Here is a 7,314-nt window from a genome sequence, read left to right as displayed (position 1 = left end):
GGCTCACCACCCCCGCCAACAGTGATAATCTGTCTCCACTTTGAGTCTCACTCACTGGGCACTGACAACAAGGTGTAAAGCATAGTTCTGCCCCAAACATTTATTTAGCATCTGCTCTATGCCCTGAATTTGAGAGATCTGGCAATGAAAACAACATAGTCTCCACACTTGAGGTGTTCACAGGATAGTGGGCGGGAGAGCTATACAAATAAATCACGACAATGCAATGTGATAAGACTTCAGTAATTGAGGTGTGGGCTGGACATACTGAGACGAGAGAGCTCTACATTTGCCTGGGGCTGCTACTTCATAGCTTAGCCCTCTACTTTATTTTAAGAACCACTTGACTCAATTCAGCACTAAGAGCCAATAGTGTTTATGTTGAGAGGTATTGACTACAACCATGGACAAAATAATAGAGGTCTTCAATCTCTGATCTGGGTCACATCTGTCTCTCCAGTTTCTGGTTGAGTCTGGGCCACAGAGTAGGTACCTGAGGAATGAGGGGATGCCCACACTCACACCCAGGCCTCCCAACCTAGCAGCATTCTTGGTTGAAACTGAGTAATAATGTGAAGGCCAGAGAAGGGAGACAGAGGAAAAAGAAACAGCCTGGTTGTTTGGCCAAACTTCTCGGGCTCCATTTTGCTTGCTCTGAACCTGCAAGCACTGGCTGGTTACTGCCTGGTATAACCTTTCTGCTTTTGCACTCCCTTGTTTCACTCCTGGACCTTGGCTAACCCTCTGTCCATCGGAGCACTCCTCCAAGCTGCAGTGTGCCATTGATCCAGAGACAGGCCTCTCCCTATATTCTTACCATAACCAAAAGATCAACAAGTATACAAACATAACTCCAGGGCCTTTTTAAGGGAACGCTTTATGAGCTCTAACAGTGGGGCCTGGTTCAAGACCTTATTTACGTGGCAACAACAGCTGCCTGGACCAGAATCAAGAACTAAGAAAAAATAAATAAAAACTTCCTTCTGTGAAGCCAAAACAGATACCAAGGAATCTATGTACTAACACTCACCCACATGATTCACGAGAACGTTTTGTCAGGACCACACAAAGCCCCCGCTGACTCTTATTTCTTGTCTGGTTTCATATCTCAGGTCAGAACTGGAACTGTCATAATCCCTGCATTCTGTCACACTGTCATTGTGTCCCATGCTTGGACTGCTTTTTATTTATTCGGTTGGTTATAACATTATAAGTATTATAAGTATATAACATTATAAGTATGGATCCATGACATAAAATGAAAGCCAGGATCTTGAGGGGTATCATACAACACCCCTAGAAACCCCTCACAACCACCCTAAACTGCCCAGGGTATCCATCATCCTGAGTCCAGTGTTTATCATTGCTTTACTCCCCTTTGTCATTAGTTGTATCTGTATGTATTTGTGTGTATGCACATGCAAAGGCACATGCATGCATGACTTTTAACTTTGTATAACCTTTGCTGTATATAACTCTTTTCCACTTTATACTATTTTGCTAAGACTCATCCTTTTTGAGGCATATTGTATTTTTCCTTCATTTGGCCGACTGCACAATGCTGACTTTATTCACCACCTTCCCTGGCGAAAGGAATCTGGTGTGCATGAAAGGCATCTGATGTAGGAGCCATGTTGCTCTTTGTGATGCAATGGCTACAGAGGACCCAGACTCAAACTTAGTGATGTTCACAGTAGAAACCGGAATTCTCCAGACAAGGTTAAATCTGCTTTCACACCCCACTAAATAATGTGGACGATGTTGTTGTTTTGGGGAAATACCCAATCCTGGCAGAGATGGAGTGATAGGTGGTCCCACCTCTACAGAGGCAAAGCCTCAACTGTGTTCTTATCCTCTGTCCTAGAGATGCTCCTCCCGGGACTCCATGCAAGACCCAAAATATAACAACAACAACAACAACAACAACAACAACAACAAAAGAACTATGTTTTATTTATAAATTAATAAGAAACAATCCAAATGCACTTGAAGTGGGAGTTGTTCAAATGAACTATAGTACTTCCATTTGAGAGAAGGTCTATGCAGCCCTGAACAATTTTCTTTCTGGAATGCTGCTCTTCAGTGAGATGCACAAAAATCAAAATATAAAGTAATGTCTTGCTTAAAAGCTAGAAAGAAAAGAAATAAAAGCATAACAAAATTAATTTGGAAAAAAAATCCTCTTGTTAAAGGTCCAGTTTCGAGACAGTTTAGACCAGGGGTCAGAAAACTACGGCCCACAGTCTAAATCCAGCCAGCCCTGCTTTCGTATGGCCTGCACACTAAGAATGGTTTCCTATTTTGGGGCACCTGGGTGGCTCAGTCAGTTGAGCATCCAACCTTGCCTCAGGTCATGATCTCACAGTTCGGGCTCTGTGCTGACAGCTCAGAGCCTGGAGCCTGCTTTAGATTCTGTCTCCCTCTCTCTGACCCTCCCCCACTCATTCTCTCTCTCTCTCTCTCTCTGTCAAGAATAAATAAACATTAAAAGGAAAAAAAAGAATGGTTTCCTATTTTCAAATGGTTGTATAAACATCTATATGATATAAACATCTATATGATAACTTCAATTTTGCTCTTCGGTTCATAAATTCTAAATTAATCACCATCTGACCCTTTAGAGAAAAGGTCTGCCAACCCCCAGTTTAGGAAGTGTGGATGATTGTTTTCCTCCCTTTTTTCTCTTTTGTTCCTAGAGCCAAAATATGTTACTTTTATAATCAGAAAAAAAAAAAACTGTTTTATAGCTGTAAATTATATTAGAAAGGTTTCCATTCAAAACAGTTGCATTTTTTTTAGGTTGTCCCTTAGAAGGCTGTGTGTCAGTCACTGAAAATTTCTTTCATCAAAGAGCTCATCTCCCAAGAGAACCAGAAAGGGGAGGCCATGCCACCATCGACATCATGGGTGTTGCATAAGTCAAAACATGCTTACATGTCAAGAAGTAATCCCCCCAAAAAATAACCATTTTTCCCAATTTGGGAAGCGACAGGGAAAACGTCTGCCTCCCCATCCAGCTGCCCATGCTAATTATTCACTGCACATCCTGGTAAAGTTGCTATGGCTCGGTCTGGAAAGAGGGTTACTCTACAAACAAGGGAACAACCAGTGACAAAGAGAAGAGGCAGAGAAGCATCGAAACCTTAAAACAACACCAGAAGCATCCTCGGCAATCACGAAGTTCAGCTCCGTGGTCCCATCCCATTTCACAGATGGGAAGAATGAGGCATGAAGCTAGAAATGATTTATAGTCATTTTCCTCTCAGTGAGACCAAGAGCTGTAAAAGACACCAGCTCTAACAATCTCTCTAGTAATTGAATTTCCTCTAAAGTATCCCCAATAAGTGGTTGTTCAGGTCCCGTGTGCACTCATGGGACAGACAGCTCCCACTTTTAGAAACATGTGTGATTAGTCATGGAATAGCATTGATATAGTCATTAGGTTGAGTTGAAATATCCCTCTCAGTATCTTTTGCTCATTGGCCTGTTTCAACTCGGCATACTGCACAGTCCAAAATCCAAAAAGTTCTAAAAATGTGAAAGCTGTTATAATGCACTTGGCAACAAAAGCTGAATTGGAAGGGCGTGTGTGTGTGTGTGTGTGTGTGTGTGTGTGTGTGTGTTGTCCTTACCTATTCCACTCAGCATGAGTGTACTGGGCTACAGAAATGTTTCTGTTTGATTATAGGACACTGTTTCAAACCCCACTGAGAATGTTATGTAATATAAGGCATGTGGAGGGTATTATTCAGGTGAACCATATGAAATTATTATTATTGTAGGTCAAAGCTGTCAGATAATGGTGATTTCATATCGCTAAACTTAATGCTTTTCCAAAACCTGGCACCAAAGATTTTAAATTAAGAAATTAAGGACCTGTAATCAAGAGGAATCTCCAATATAGAGTAATATGTCAGAGTTGCTCTGTCAAGAAAGATTCTCAAATTAATTTTCCACCCAAGCCTCTGACTGGGACCTCAGACTTATCATCCACTGCCTTCTCATAATTTCACCTTTGCTTGGTTGTCTAAAAGTCACCTTAAATGGTGCACATCTTGATCTGAGCTCTCAAGCTTCCTTTCCTGTCTCCACTAATAGCATCTCAATTCTTCCAATGCTCCAACCAAGAACCTTGGACCCAGACTTTTCTCTTTCTCTCTCACCCTACATCCAACTGGGTGAGAAGTTATGTCCTCCCTACTTCAAAATACTTATGGAACCCATGATTTCTTGTTACCCTCTCTGTCACCACCTTTTCCAATCCACCATCTTGCTTCGCCTGGATTATTGCAATAGTTTCCAAACTGGTCTCCCTGATTCCACCCTTCCTTTGGGCTATTCTTGACACAGCAGCCAGGAAGATTTTTATGAAATGAAATCCTGCCACTCCTCTGCCCTACATATCCCAGAGCTTCCCCACCACACTGAATGAGAGCCAACTCCTACCCATGCTCAGAGCCCCGCATGGCCAGCCTCCTCTGATACTGCTCTGACCTCATTGCCCCTGGTCTCCTCCTCACTCACAACTCCAGTCTTCCTGGCCACACTGATGCTCCTGACACACAGCTTTTTCAAGGCCAGGAGCATGGGTTTTTCTCGCCACCCTACATTAAACTGTAACTAAAGTAACTGCCTATCTCCCTTTCTGTTTTGTTTTGTTTTGTTTTTTTTCCTAAAGCTCCAAGAGCATCTAATACGCTTAACTCATTTCTTTTATTTACTGGCCATCTCACTCCACTAGAACATAAGCTCCATGACAACAGGGATTGTTCTCTGTTCTTGTTACTGCTTTATTCCCAGTACCAAGAACACTATCTTGCACGTAGCTGGCACTCAAGTGCAATAGCTCATTATTTATCTAAAAGTGATTTACCTTCTGCCTTGGAATCCACTGAGAGAGAATCAAGAAGGAAATGATAAGTAATTTCAGCATCCAAAACAGATGTCTGTATCACCAAACAGGCTTCAGAAGGCAAATGAGTTCGACATTGTTAGCCGTCAGGGAAATGCAAAGTAAAACCACAGTGAGATATCGCCAGACACCTACAAGAATGGCTAAGAGGAGAAATAGTGATAACACCGAATGCTGGAGAGAGAATGCAGAGAAGGTTGTTGGTTCTTTCACACATTGCTGGTGGAAAGCAAAATGATACCAACACTCTAGAAAAGAGGGTTCCTTACAAAATGAAACAAGTGCCTACCGTTATGACCCAGCAATTTCACTCTGGGCATTTATACCAGAAATGAAATTAAGCCATGTTCACACAAAAACCTGTATACCAATATTCATATCAGCTTTGTTAATAAATAAGTCAATCCTGGAAATAACCCAAAATTCCTTCAGTGGGTGACTGGCTAAACAAACCATGCTACATTCGTACCATGGAATACCACACAGCCATCAAAAGAAATGAACCATTGATCATGCAATGATTTGGATGGGCCTCAAGGAAATGGTGCTGAGCGGGAAAAAAAAAAAAAAAGCCAATCTCAGAAGTATACAGACCACACAATTCCATTTATATAATATTTGTGAAAGAACATGATTACTGAGTTGGAGGGCAGAGGTTAAAAGAGGAGGGTAGTAGCAGAGGCTATACATTGTAGCATGGGGGATCCTAGAGACAGAGCTTTTCTATGCCTTGACTGTGGTGACTGTCACACACATCTGCACATATGGCACACTACACAGAAACTAAATAAGTCTACACAAATGAATAAAAACACATATCTACACATAAAAAACTGGTAAAGCCTGAATATCAATGTCAACGTCAATTTCTTGGTAGTGATGTTATGCTCTCGTTATGCAAGATGTTGCCTTTGGGGAAAACTGAGTCCAGGGCATGCAGGATCTCTCTGTTTTGTTTCTTGCAACTACATGTAAATCTACATCTACAACAGCCTCAAACAAATGTCCATAGGTCCAGGCCCTAACACTCTTATTCTCTTCTTATAGGACATTCCCTGGGCACAAACTCAGAATCCATTGAATCTTACTTTAAACAGAAGTATCACAAGCTTACTTACCAGGTTTTGTAGATAGCCAGGTACATTAAAATGAGGTGGGTCTGCTAGAGTTCTCAAGGTCACACAACTGAGGTTTAAAACCCACACCTCCAAAAAAAAAAAAATAAATAAAAATAAAACCCACACCTCCAGATCCCCAGTCTGGTGTTTTTAATCTTCCTCATCTTTTGAGGCCTTTTGATCTTGTGGGTGAGAGTACATACTTCTTCCTGTGAACCCATACATTTAACACTTTTAAGACCCTGGTTTGATTAAGCATACCAAGCTTCTAAAAAAGGAATACAAGAATAAGAACATATTTGTAAACTCTTTCAAGATGATCCAGTATTAAGGGTGATTGTGTGTTCAAAAGTTACAATGGCAAAGATCTAGGTTAGTCTCAAGGTGTCTTACCAGGTTTGTTAAGCCAAGAATAGGTAACCAAGAGACATAAAAGTCATCCTTTGCTGGGATTCTTTGGAAATGTGTTAGATGTTTATTTCAATAGATGTCAGTTATGACCAGTATTACATTAGGAGCTACAGTCATAGGGAAGGGATGTGAGTAACTTGGCATCTGCCCTCCTACATCTGATGATTTAATGGGGACAATGGAAAAGTAGTCCGCCATAGTTTACTATGAAATATTCTATGATAAGAGAAGAACAGGAAGCTATAAAAACATAGATGAGCATCTCACCCAATCTCAGAGGCCACAGATGCAGAAAAGTTTTTAATACAAAGTGTGAAATAGGGGAGCATGGTGATACCATAGGACAGGATTGGAGGCCGTCACAGTGGAGGGACTAGCATGTGCAACAGTTCACTAATCCATAATGCGTTTGGGAGAACTGCAGCTTGGGAAAAGAGTAAGAGTTGAGGCTGGACACTGGTGAGGGGTGGTGGTGGGCAGGGACCAGATCATGGAACGCTTTTGCAAGTAGCCCACAAGGATCACGATGTGAAATAGCACAAGTAGCAACTGAATGGAGGTGCTAGTCAGGCTAGTTTCCACCACTTGCCACAGGACATCCTTAAGCTTTCCTATTTCTATTACCCATCTTTCTGCAGAGTCCTCTGCTCTTCTCCTACATCATGTTCCCTAAGCTTCAAGGCCTAGTTCCTACACCAGCTCTTTCTCCAGGAAGCTTCCCCAACCCCTAACTGGAAGGATGGCCTTTTTCTGGGCACACTGGGTGTGGGTGTCTGTGTACGTGCACAATACAGCAGCGCGTGCAGTGTAGCGCAATGATTACGACACTCTGGAGCCAGCCTACCTGAGTCGAGATCCTATGCTTCCATTTCC

This window comes from Herpailurus yagouaroundi, unplaced genomic scaffold (assembly GCF_014898765.1).
Source record: "Herpailurus yagouaroundi ecotype Mexico unplaced genomic scaffold, PumYag 160, whole genome shotgun sequence".
Classification (NCBI taxonomy): Eukaryota; Metazoa; Chordata; class Mammalia; order Carnivora; family Felidae; genus Herpailurus; species Herpailurus yagouaroundi.
Note: the sequence above shows the minus strand (reverse complement) of the source record.